Source organism: Solanum stenotomum, chromosome 3 (assembly GCF_019186545.1).
Source record: "Solanum stenotomum isolate F172 chromosome 3, ASM1918654v1, whole genome shotgun sequence".
NCBI classification, from domain to species: Eukaryota; Viridiplantae; Streptophyta; class Magnoliopsida; order Solanales; family Solanaceae; genus Solanum; species Solanum stenotomum.
Genome location: NC_064284.1, coordinates 34,986,771 through 35,000,477, shown reverse-complemented (window position 1 = coordinate 35,000,477; position 13,707 = coordinate 34,986,771). Strand labels below are relative to the sequence as shown.

The following is a 13,707-nucleotide window of genomic DNA, read 5'->3' as shown; positions in this document are numbered from 1 at the left end:
GATCCAAGTCTAGGAAGTTCTTAGAGTCTTTTCAAGAAGTTTTTTGCAAATGCTTTTAACTTTGTTTTAAGACTTGAAGTTCAAGTTGAGTAAAGCGTAAAGAGTAAAGCTTGAAGTTAATTTCTTCAAAAGTATATGGGGACTATGTATTCCCAAAGGGTTTAAAATGTTTTCACATTTAAACAAGGAAGGAAACTTCGATTTCCAAAGAGCCTTCGGGCGAGTTTCCAGCAAAGAGTAATCGCTTTCTAAATGAAGCAAGAGGGGAAACTTCGATTTTCAAGATAGCCTTTGAGAACTAAACTCAAATCACAGAAGGAGTATGTTTTTAAACATAAGAGCTAATTTTATATTTTTGGGAGTAGTATTTAGCACTGATATGGGGGAGAGTTCAGGTAACTCACAGCTCCCATAAATGTAGCCACCATGGGTAGAAAAGAGTCATACTTTTTAGATGATTCCTTTAGTGCTTTTCAACATAGACTAGTGGATCCACTTAGTGAGTTAGGTTCTATACCCCCGGCAAGGTATAGGATGGTCCTTGGCAGCGTGAGGTAAAACGCTGTATCATCACTATAGCTCTTAAGTGATGGTTGTCGGTTAGAGAAACTCCCACAACAGTATTTTGTATTTTTATATACAAATAGAGTTCATATTGTATTTTTGCATACATATAGAGTTATTATTGTATTTCTAAATACACAGAGTTGACATCATATTTTAAAAAACTTTTCCTTATATTGCACTTGTTTTTAAATTGTTGTATATTGAAATGAGTTCAGTTATGTTGAGTTAAGTTGAACCAGGTAAGTTCTTTAGTTCCTTTCAGATTCTTTTCAAGCTTAAGTTAGGTTTAGCATTCCAACTCGCATACGCGTACATTCAATGTATTGATGCCAGTTGGTCTGCATCATATTATGATGCAAACACAGGTAACCAGGATCAGCATCCAGCACATCGTTGATCCAGTTGAGCTTCAGAGTTGTTGGTGAGCCTCCTTGCTTTCCGGAGGATCCCCTTTTTCATCACTTTATCATTTTTGTTCATTAGGATGTTGGGGGTCTTGTCCCGACATCCATCTCAGTTATTAGAGGCTTCATAAATAGACAATCTATTTGATCATTTGTCTTTACTTTGTTATTGGCTTATGTTTGTAATTGAGTTGCCACTTTGGCTAAGTTAAATGTTTATTTCTAGAACATTATGAGTTCAGTTTGAGATAGTTGAGTTATTTAGCATATGAATCCTTTCCTTGATGCTTAAAGTCTTCCGTTGAGTAAGTAAGCTAGGCCAAGGGTTCGCTTGGGGCCAGCAATGGTTCTCGAGTGGTGGCCATGTCCAAGGTGTAGGCTCGGGGAGTGATAAACTTGGTATCAGGGCACAAAGTTCAGGAGTCCTAGGGAGTCTATGAATCCATGTCTATAGAGTCCTAGTTATCAGTGTGAAGCGCACCACTTCTATAATTTGGAGTTTGCAATATTTAGGAAATTCCTCCACTTCTTTCATACTCATTTCGTGTGAAAGAGTTCATCTCTATACAGTTTCTTTCTAACTCGAGCTTACGCATAACCGATTATGAATTGGACTGTTTTGAGAGAGCTTTCATGAGGTGTTTCTTTCCTCGTGAGCTAAGAGAAGTGAAAAGATGGTTACTGACATGAAGAGTAACATAAGTTTATTAGTTGTTAGGTTGACTCGTTTGTCAAGTAAGGAAAGTAAGGCAACCATGCAAATAGGGGACATGGACATAGCAAGGCTGATGATCCATGTGCAACAAGTTGAGGAGGACAAGCTAAGGGGTAGAGAAGAGTTTAAGAACAAGAGAGTTAAGACATCAGGGAATGAATCTGGGTAGAAAAAGAGTAATACGAACCGGTCTTGTTTCCAACATAAGCAGAAAGGACCTGCTCCTTCATCGCTAGTGCACCTGCACCAAGGAACAAATGTGAGTACAGTAGTCAGAATTCTCAGAACTTCAGACCTAGATCTACGCATTCGCAAGGTAGTAAGGCACCAGTAGGTACTAAGACTCTTGCATGTGCTAAGTGTGGTAGGAGCCACTCAGGGGTGTGTCGTGATGGCTCCACTAGTTGCATAAAGTGTGGCCAGAATGGTCAATTTATGAGAGAGTGTCCTAAGAGCAGACATAGTAATGTTAATGGGGCGATAGAGCCCAGTCTTCTTCAGTTGCTCCACCAGACAGAACTGCACCTAGAGGGATAACTTCCGATACTGGCGGAGGAACAAATAGCTTATATGTTATCAACAATCGCCAAGAGAAAGAGGATTCGCCAGATTTTGTCACTGGTATGATCCAAGTCTTTAACTTTACTGTTTATGCTTTGCTAGATCCAGGAGCGAGTTTTTCCTTTGTAACTCCATATGTTGCTATGAATTTTGATGTTATTCCTGAGCAACTTAGTGAACCATTCAGTGTTTCTACACATGTTGGTGAGTCCATTCTAGCAAAGAGAGTTTATCATGATTGTTCCATTTCCGCCAAGCACAAGAGTACCATGGCTGATTTAATTGAGTTAGACATGGTAGATTTTGATGTCATTCTTGGTATGGACATGATTCATGCCTGTTATGCCTCAGTAGATTGTAGAACTCGAGTTGTCAAGTTTCAGTTTCCAAATGAGCCAGTCTTAGAGTGGAAAAGCAATTCAGCAGTGCCTAAGGGACGTTTCATTTCATACCTTAAGGCAAGAAAGTTGGTTTCCAAGAGGTGTGTGTATCACTTAGTCCGAGTTAATGATTCAAGTGTTGAGGTACCTTCTATTCAGTCAGTTTCAGTAGTCAAAGAGTTTCTAGAAGTCTTTCCTGATGATCTACCCGGAGTCCCTCCTGAGAGAGATAGACTTCGATATAGATATTCTTCCAGATACTCGTTCTATCTCTATTCCGCCATATAGAATGGCTCCAGCAGAGTTGAAAGAGTTAAAAGAGCAGTTGAAAGATCTTTTAGAGAAAGGTTTAATTCAACCAAGTGTCTCACCTTGGAACACTTCGGTCTTAGTTGTAAGAAAAAGATATGGTTCCCTTAGGATGGGTATAGATTACCATCAATTGAACAAGGTTACCATCAAGAACAAGTATCATCTTCCGAGAATTGATGATCTTTTCGATCAACTTCAGGGTGCTTCTTATTTTTCGAAGATAGACTTTAGATCAGGTTACCATCAGTTGAGGGTAAGGGAATGTAATATTCCCAAGGCAACATTCAGGATCCGTTATGGTCATTATAAGTTTCTGGTCATGTCGTTCGGTTTAACTAATGCACCTGTAGCGTTCATGGACCTTATGAATAGAGTTTTCAAACCTTATTTAGATATATTTGTTATCGTCTTCATTGATGACATACTAATCTATTCAAGAAATGAAGAAGATCATGCTAGCCATCTCAAAATAGTTCTTCAGACTTTGAAAGATAAGGAGATATATGCTAAGTTCTCTGAATGTGAGTTTTGGCTTGAGTCTGTGGCGTTCTTGGGCCACATAGTTTCCAGTGATGGAAATAGAGTTGATACCCAAAAGATTGAGGCAGTGCAAAATTGGTCTAGACCCACATCTACAACTGATATTAGGAGTTTCTTGGGTTTGGCTGGCTATTATAGAAGGTTTGTAGAGGGGTTCTCATCCATTTCATCTTCTTTAACCAAGTTGACTCATAAGACAATTAAATTTCAATGGTCTGAAGCTTGTGAGAAAAGCTTTCAGGAATTGAAAAAAAGGTTGACTACTTCCCTAGTTTTGACCTTACTAGAAGGTACTCAAGGTTTTGTGGTGTTGTGTGTTAATGCAGAATGGCAAAGTTATAGCTTATGCCTCCAGACAGTTGAAAGTTCATGAGAAGAACTATCCAACCCATGACTTAGAGTTGGCTGCCGTAGTATTTGCTTTGAAGATATGGTATCACTATTTGTATGGTGTTAATGTTGATGTATTCACTGATCACAAAAGCCTTCATTTTGTGTTCACTCAGAAAGAGCTTAATCTCAGACAAAGGAGGTGGTTAGAATTACTCAAGGCTTATGACATGAGTATTCTTTATCACTCAGGTACGAATAATGTTGTTGCTGATGCTTTAAGCAGGTTGTCTATGGGTAGTACCACCCAAATTGAGAAAAAAAAGTGAGAGTTAGCGAAAGATGTGCACGATTAGGAATCCGACTATGGATTACATAGAAGGAGGAGTAGTGGTGATGAATGGGGCTGAATCATCATTAATGTCAGAAGTGAAAGAAAAGCAAGAACAAGATCCCATTTTTCTTGAACTGAAGGTAAATGTTCATACGCAAAAAGTATTAGGTTTTGAACAAAGGGGAGATGGTGTATTGAGATATCAAGGTAGATTGTGTGTACCAATGGTGGATGGACTCCAATAGAGGATCATAGAGGAAGCTCATAGCTCTAGATATTCCATTCATCTGGGTTCCACAAAGATGTATCGTGACTTGAGAGAGGTATATTGGTGGAATAGTATGAAGAAGAGCATTGCAAAATTTGTTGCTAAGTGTCCAAATTGCCAACAAGTTAAAGTAGAGCATCAAAGGCCCGGTGGTTTGGCTCAGAATATAGAAATTCCAGAATGGAAGTGGGAGATGATTAATATGGACTTCATCATAGGTTTACCAAGGTATCGCACGTAACATGATTCTATTTGGGTGTGGACAGAATGACAAAATCAGCCCACTTTTTGCCAGTAAAGACTACCCATTCAACAAAAGATTATGCTAAGTTGTATCTTCAATAGGTGGTAAGACTTAACATAATTCTATAAGAAATAAGTTGACAAATATTAACTAAAGATAAGAGTTAGAACCATAGATTTTGACCCAAGAAGTTGACAACTTGATATATCCCATTTTAATATGCTTTTAGTAGTGCTTGAAACTAAAATTTAAAAAGAAATAAAAAAGAATTTGTAACTCACTTTGTTCAACACTTTTCACTATTAATTGTTTTTTTTAACAAAGTACAAAAGATGTTAAAGTGGGTAAAATAATATATATTTTAAAAAATTATACTTTTTATCATATTCAATATTTGTATAGATATCTTAACTCATAATTTATTCTTTATAAAAAGTTGGGGGCCTAAGGCAAAAGCCTTATTTTCCTAAGCATAGAGCCAATACTGAGTAAGCCCAGAGAAAAAACTCATATTCCAAAATCTAATTTTGAAAGAAGAAGAGGTACTTACACCTATAGTGATAACAATTAACTTATATGGAAATATAATTTAGTCTCATCAATACAGACATTAACATTTACAACACTTTACTGGCCTAAAAATGATTCAAAATTGAGAAATATTATCTATAAAGCATGCAGTACAATTAGTGGAATATGTGTTGGTCCTTCAAAAGTCTCACTTCTAATACAAAGTATATTAACCAAAAGTTAAATGCTTTGGTAAATCACTGAAATAATTTATGACAGGAAAAACTGAAATAATTTCTAACAAAAAATGAAGAGATTAGTTTATGAAATTTGCTGTCTCTACAGGTCAAACCTATCAAACCAAAATTCAACTAAAATTTATCAATTTTCTATACTTAGAAGAATCATTGCCACGGTTATCATCTGAAACCATGAATTACCGACATCATTCTCAACATTGCCGCAAAAGTTATGACAATACTAATATAAACCTTAGCTACAAACTTATAACTTAAAATTCAATGCTTTAGCAAAACCACAGTAGAACTAACAATTATAGAATATAAAGAGAGAAAAAAACAACATCTCTTGAAATTATGCGACACGTGCAGATATAACAAAGAAATAGGAATCAACTTATAAAGTTCAATTAAATCTGTATAGAGATAAATCACTGGAATAATGACTAATTTTCTTGAAATACTTTTAAATAGGAAGAGACAATGTTTTTACAATGAGTTTAGGCATTAGAACTTTTGGGGGAAAAGTTGCGTGTGTTCCTAATTCTTGGCAACCTTCATCAACTTCGTCATCATTTCGATGGCCTAGCTTATCACTTTCTTCCACTAAAACATTAAAAAGCTTCTATGACGAAACATTTTCAAAGAATTGAGGAAACTATCGGAGGATATAAAAAGACATTATCTAACAATGATTAAGAACTAAATACCTGAGAAGCAGAGAAATTAGAACTTCAATCCAACAACTTCATTACTATGATTGAGAGAAATAATAACAAAGTCAAAATTGAAAAGGTGAGCAGAGATGGAGAGTTCAATGTTGGCCAGAAGAAAACCCTGTCAAATAAACTTTCAATATCACGGGAACTATAAATTTTATTAACGAAGACACGTGGGGACTTAAAAGAAATTACACTCCAGGTTATAATTAATACTTTATGTATTATCAAAGCTAGTATAGTACTTGTTTAATAAAGTGGGCCCTAACATAGTACAACTTGAATTACATTTGGAACAACTTTTTGGAGCTGTGTTCGTCCTTTCCAACTCCCTCTTCTAAATAAGGGTTAATCAATTAATAATTGTACCAACAATACTGTGAGATGTACTATAAACCTGGACGAGTTTGATCGGTCATTGAACATTTTTTTTTAATCATGTATTGTACTTCTTTCTCAGCAAACACGTGTAATGCTTACTAATTGTTTTCCCTTCATTTGCATAGCATTGTTTTCTTTCATTGATTTCTAGGTTTATAATTATTTTACATAATTTCTCTCTCTAAAATTATACAATTTTTCTTTTTAATAGTTCTCATTCTTTATCTGATATTAAGAAATTTATGATTCAAATTGTGAGCTATTTATGTTTTTTTTTGAGGTTTTAAGGCAATCTTTCTTTAGTTATTGCACTTTCATTGTCCTGGGTAGTTTTCTATAATTTTTCTGATATTCTTATTCAATTTTCATGTTTGAATTGAGATACAAAGGTGCAATCTTATGAGATGTATTACAAATTATGTGTTCTGTCTTTAAATTGTATATTGCTTGGTTAACTTATTTTAAACATTGGGGTTCGATAGTATGTTTGAATGAACTAAAAGACTTTTTCATTTCTTTTCCCTGTAGATTTTCTACAACATACTCTCTTGTTAATTATGAAGATTCTGGGTCAGTAGTGAATTTCTTAGCTTTTGTTGCTGAGTATAAGTTAATATGGTTGGAAGTATATGCTTGAACCTGAAAATCTTTATATATTCCTTTTATCTTTTCAGTAGTGCAAAATACTTATTTGTGAGAGTTTGAACTTCCAAGATATTTCTAGTGTTTTCACTGTTATTGAATATCCACGACCACTTTCTCAAACTTTTTTTATTTACTTTAGCAATTGCTCACTTACACATTTGATATTTACATGATTTTTCTATTGTGGGGTGATTCTTATCATAAGAACAACAAATCTGAAGGGATGGGTCATTTTAAAATGGAGCAAAACACGGCAATGTAAGACTCAAAACCTTTCTCTTATTCTTTGTTGTAGGATTTGATATGCTTAAAATCCTTCGGACGTCAATCACTGCAACTTTAGAAAAAGAGAAACGTTGTATATTTCCTGTATTTTAAAAAATATAGACAAGGAGAGCGAGAGAAGGAGATATAAGCCAGGAACAATGAAATTACTGCATTCTCGGTGTTCCAGAATGATATGCGCTTGGGGATCACGCCTCGGTGAACATCTCTTTTCTATATTTATTCATATCTACTCTAGACTGGACATCACTTCATGCACTTAAATAATGATTGTGTTGGTGTTAATCTACAAAGTGTAGTCAACTAGAAAGTGAGTACTAGATATCTATGGAAAACTTAAAAAAAAAAAAACTCATTCGTTTTTCCGTTACATGCTTACAGATGGGAAAATCAAGACTAGGGATTAAGCTATAGAGGGCGGTTGTGAATTAGTTATATTTACTAAGAGCCACAAAATAAGTATCTTTTTGTGTTCATTATGGTTGTGTTGACACATTATAGGATCTAATCCGGAGAGCTAATATACCTCTAAAGAAAAGATTGGAAACTACATATAAGATGTAGAATCTCTTAATAGTGTGAGATCTTTCGAGAAAAACCTTACGATCATGGTAGACAATATCACACTCATTTACAAGCTTTATGCAGATCTGAATTTTATTACAGTTGACTTTTGTGTTTGGGGTTCATAGTTGCTCTTGTGTAGATGAAACATCAGCTTTCCCTCTTAGGCTTCATTTTACTTTAAATTAAAATTCATTCACTAACTTCTAAATTTTTGAAAAGTATTGTTTCAATGTGTTGATAAAGTTCTTCAAATATGTCGATTCTCTATTTTCAAGTTATTCAATATATATTGTGTCATTCATTTTCAGCTGCTGAAGTAATATTTAGATTCAACTCGCACTAATATTTACCCTTATATATAAGTGAGCAACAGAAGGACGAACACTACAATCAATAATTGTTGAAAAATCAGAGAGATGCCAGACACCAACTTTGCCAACCGGGAAGAGCTTTATCTAGCTTCTTCACGTAGTGGCAATACTTAGGACTATCACTTTGGATATGGTATTTGTACTTGAATACTCCATTGTCTCTCAGGTTACTTCTGCCCCTTCATGTTAGTATTGAAAACATAGATAATATCCCAACCTCATTTGCAGATTAATTTCTGAATCTAATACTGTTCATCATCTAATACGTTCAGAAATTAACACTAACTTATTGATCAATTGTACATTTGTAGCTTCTGATTTTCTTGTTTATTGTATCATTGTGTAACAAGTAAGTTTTTTTCTTTTTGGAAGACTATGTTATGGTCATATTTCTATGTCATTTTTGAGTTGTCCTAATACCTTCTAAATTACTCGATCTATCATCTTCACTATTCTCTCTTTGTTATAAATTTCTCTATGTTCATACATGTACCACCATTTATACCCTTTTTTAATAATATTTTTTTCCATGCTTATTATATTAGACATTATAAAAATTTGTATAATCAAAATTCTTTAAAAAAATGATCTGAAGTGTAGGCTTCAAGTGATTTATTGTTACATTACATGCGTACATTTTGATATTTTCTTGGGAAGAAATCAGGGTGGTCGTTCTTTTGTTTTACCAGCAACTAATGTGCTATTTATTTGTGAGCTCTCCAATATTTAACATATTCGGTATTTAATCTATTGATAAAGTTTCAATAAGTGATACTAAGATAGGTTCTTGATTTTCTTTTTGGGTGATCCTTATATAATGCTGAAAATGTCGAGGCAGCTATATCAATCTGGAGACAATTATGCGTTCGTATTTTTTCCAAGTGAATCTTATGTCTATTAAAATTGTTATTGATCTGCCTCTAAGAACCAAAGGGGGGCATTCCATGATGTTATTCTTTTTTCCTCTGTTTTGTTAAGGCAGGGTATATTGGTATGATGGTTGATTCTTTGAATGACTCATCCGATTATCTCTCTTTGGATTGAATTTTCATTATCTTTACTCTTAATTCCCTTTCTCGAGTAAATAGGGGAGAGAGGGAGCAGGATAGAAGGATCAAGAGAAATGATTATGACAAGGTTGGACTCAAAGGGGTAAGTACACTGTAGAAATTAGTTTGTTATGCTACATTGCTTTATAATCATACAATGCGATTAAATGGTACAAGAACATTGATGTACCAAGTTTGAGTTGATCTAGCTAAGAAGTTTAAGAAATTTAGAGAGCCTATGTTGTAAAATTTGCATGCAGGCACAAGACACTATTACTTGGTTTGTACCATCTGTGCACAAATTTTTTGAAGATCTGTATTTGCCCTTCCCTAAAGTTTCACATCTATGCTTTCTACTCTCATATCAATCATACCATCATCACTAAGTTTATGCAATTTTAGTTGGGAAAATGCATAAGTACCACCCCAACATATGCCCGAAATCTCAGAGACACACTTATACTATACTAAGGTCCTATTACCCCCCTGAACTTATTTTATAAATAATTTTCTACCCTTTTTGGCCTACGTGGCACTAACCTTGAAAAAATTGTCAACACACACTGGACCCACAAGATAGTGCCACGTAGGCAAAAAGGGGTAAAAAATTATTTATAAAATAAGTTCGAGGGGGTAATAGGACCATAGTATAGTATAAGTGTGTCTCTGACATTTCGGGCATAGATTGGGGGGTTACTTATGCATTTTCCCATTTTAGTTTTATATTTTTTCATTTGCTATTTTGTCACTTTTTACTTATTTCTTTGTTGATATCCTTCGGCAACAAACGACTTTGGAAAGCATACACCACACGGAAAAACCGATTACGCAAAATATTCACCATATGAAAATATAAAATGTTGGGCCGGTGCTGGAAATGGTATTTTCAGAAGTGACAACATGCCTGAGAAGATGTCGTAAAGATTGTATATTGCTTCCATGGACAATCTATTGGTACAAACACTCGAGAATTCAAAATGAAATTTCTTTTGTTGATTACTGATGTGTATCTGTTTGTTATGGTAACAGATTTCTTCGGTGCTCTGAGAGCACGAATATATGATGATGAAGTGAGGAAATGGGTTTTAGGCACTTTAATTGAAGCCATTGAGGAAAAACTTTGGAACTCTAGAGAGGGACCCCCAACTTTTGACCAGCAAAAATTACCCTTGAGAAGCTCTTTGGGTATGGGAACATGCTTGTTTAAAAGCAAGAGAATGTTTTGAGAGTCCAGTTGGCTGAAACCTATCTTAAAAGAGGCAACTCTCGAAAATAATAACCTAGCTGCCATCAACATTGGAAATTACTAAGAACATTTACCAATCTCAAAGTCTAAACATGTGGTTGGGACCTTTTTTTCTCAAAAGCTTTAATAATAAGTTTTTCATTATTGTGTGGATGTAGGGGCGTGACATGATAATCGTCATGTTGCTTGAAGTCTCTAATGATTCAACTTCAAGGGGTTATGTATTGCATTTCTACAACTTTTTTGAGGCAATTTGTAAGGGTAGCTATAGAAGGTGACATATCTGTTAAATATTGTGTAAATCAATTATGTTCAGAGTTAAGGGAATACAAACTCCAAATATTATTTTGTTTTCAATTTTTGTCATTATATTCTTCTGTAATCAGCTTCTTGAATTGAATTTTAATGGTAGAGGATATGTTTTAAGCGACATTTTTAGTTCTATAGAATGAATGTAGAAAATAATTTATAAGAAGTTATAGTGGAATTGTTTACTCTTTAGTTAGAACAATAATTTAATTTGTGTGTTGGGCCCGCGCTCTAGCGCGGGCTATGCCCATCTAGTAAAACTTGACATGGTCTGTAACGATCCTAAAAATGAACTAGTGAAACTAGAGCCTAACGTGTGTGCGTTTGTGTTTGTCATGAGATTTGATGGTGTTGTATGTTGTCCCGAGTCATGGTTGAGGTGTTTAGGGGTTAGACGTAAAGGTACAACTCCCCAAGGACCACCCTAAGGGTCCTTTAGGAGGACCCTAAGTCTACACCCCAAGACCCCAAGGAAACCATAAAGTTGGCAAAAAAGGGGTGACCTACGGAATGGGTCCACGCCCCGTAGGTCCATCCACTCCCCGTGAATGGCCTTCATAGGTCAAGGGGCATCTAACCAAGCCACAACCACCATTGATAGAAGACCAGTACGGTTTGTCAACCCATCCACGGTCTGTGGAAGGGGGTCTCGTGAATGAGACCTGGTTTGCTGTCAAGGGACACGGTCCCAATTAGTGTTTGGACGGTTATTTTAAGTGTTTTAAGGTATTTTAAGAGTATTTAAACATTTAATTGGTATTTTAAATTTCATTATTCACTTTTCCCCAAATCAAAACCCTGTCTCCCAAAATATATTCTCTCTAAGAACTCCATTGAAGACCAAGATAAGAAGAAGACTTAGGGCTTGAAGAGGTTTGGGTAGATTTTCATGGGATTCTTCTAGTATAAGGTATGGTGATCCTTCATCTAGGGTTAGTTTTCACCCTAGAGTCAATTTCAAAGAAGTTTTCAAGTTTTTCAAGTTACACAAAACCCTCAGTTTTACTCAACCTCATGTGTTCTTGCATCAAATGTTTTCAAATGATAAACTATGATTATATTGATGCTTAATTGATTATTTAAGGTAAAATACTTTATGAACCCATGATTTCTCTCAATTCCTAAATTGTGCGTTATGAAGTGGGTTTGTTGGTTATGAATGAATGTTGATGGAGTTATGCCTAGATTGATTTAGATTGTTGACTTGTATCATCATCTCTGCCTAATTATGGTGAATTGTTGTAGTAGACATGTGTTAGAGATGTTGATCCACTTGAAAGGTGGAGGTGTTTGTTTAGTTATGATGTAGTTACTTGATGTTAGTATAATTCTACATGTATTGTTGATTAACCTAAGATTCTAGGATTATGTCATGAAAGAGGAAAATTGGGGGTTTAAATGTGATCCTCCAAGAATGATAAATTTCTCAATGTAATGCCTTAGATTAGTTCACCTAGACTTGAATTGGTTTAGGGTATTGCTTCTAAACAGGAATTGACTTGATCATGATATTATGTGCATGTTGATGAATACTTGAAGTATAAAGTGCAAATCATGATGTGATTAATGTATTGATGAGTTGTCGGATCATGGTATTCCCTTATCTATTGTGCTATTGCTATATGTTGGAATGAGTTGGTCCATAACCCTTGAAGGGCATATTATGAAGGTTTGTGCATACTGACAAGATTGTGTGTGAACTCATGATTTACTTGGAAGTTGAAGGTCACATGAACATTGTGCATATTGTGGTATTGTTGAAAGGCCATTCTTCCCTTACCCTTACACTAAATTATGAATGAAGTGTCTAGGATGATAATGTTGTTGTTTGTGTCATTGCAAGGATAATTACAAACATACACACACTCCATGCATAAACATGATTATTATGTATCAATGGTGTTAATTGAAAGTATAGTTCTCATATGCACCTTTACACATTATTATGCATGAAATGTACATAATCATGTTGATCCTATTGTGTTGATTGAAAGTCCATTCTCATGAGAACACATGATCTTGGTGTGATAGTTATTCTCACATACTAATGTGATTCTAAGGTTGGAAGGTAGTTCTCACCTTTAATGAATCTATGAGCTATTTTAGTGAGTTGTATTGAACGAAGGGTAAAGTATGCCTTCACACATGTAGATACAATTCCATACTAATTATGTATAATTGGAAAATAATGCTTAGTACCGAGTGGATACGGACAATGAGGAAAAGGCCCTCCACTAATGCAATAGGTTGGGTCATCTATAGTAAACTCATGAGATGGAAGCTCATCCGCTAATGCAATAGGTTGGGTTTCTAGTAGCAATCTCCCTATCCCATAACTATGTGCCAAACATAGGACTTCGCTAGTGGATCCACTTAGAAGCTAAATATAATTAGTTCTACCTTCGGCAAGTAAGACCGCCTTCTTTCGGTGTTGGGTTATATGACACCGGATTCCATGTAGCTCACATGGTCTATGTCGGTTATGGCTAATATTCCCTAATAACAATAAGATAATGAATATGATAGGAACTTGAAAGAGGGTCGATTTTTTTCTTCGACACCACTCCTAGGCAACCTACAACTCTTATAGACATCAGCCTTACACTCTCACGAATTTGACTAAGTATAGAAATACTTAACTTATATTTTGGACAGTAAATCAAAGTAACAACACAGCCAACATACGGGAACTCTTCCCAACCTTTATTAATATCAAAATCAATACAAGGAA

At 35.1% G+C, this 13,707-nt stretch overlaps 1 protein-coding gene across 1 annotated transcript in view; it reads right to left on the bottom strand.

The window, feature by feature from the left end:
- The window catches only part of LOC125857448 (uncharacterized), a 622,948-nt gene that overhangs the window by 326,758 nt on the left and 282,483 nt on the right, over positions 1 to 13,707 (bottom strand). The gene's annotated exons all lie outside the window — the stretch shown is intronic.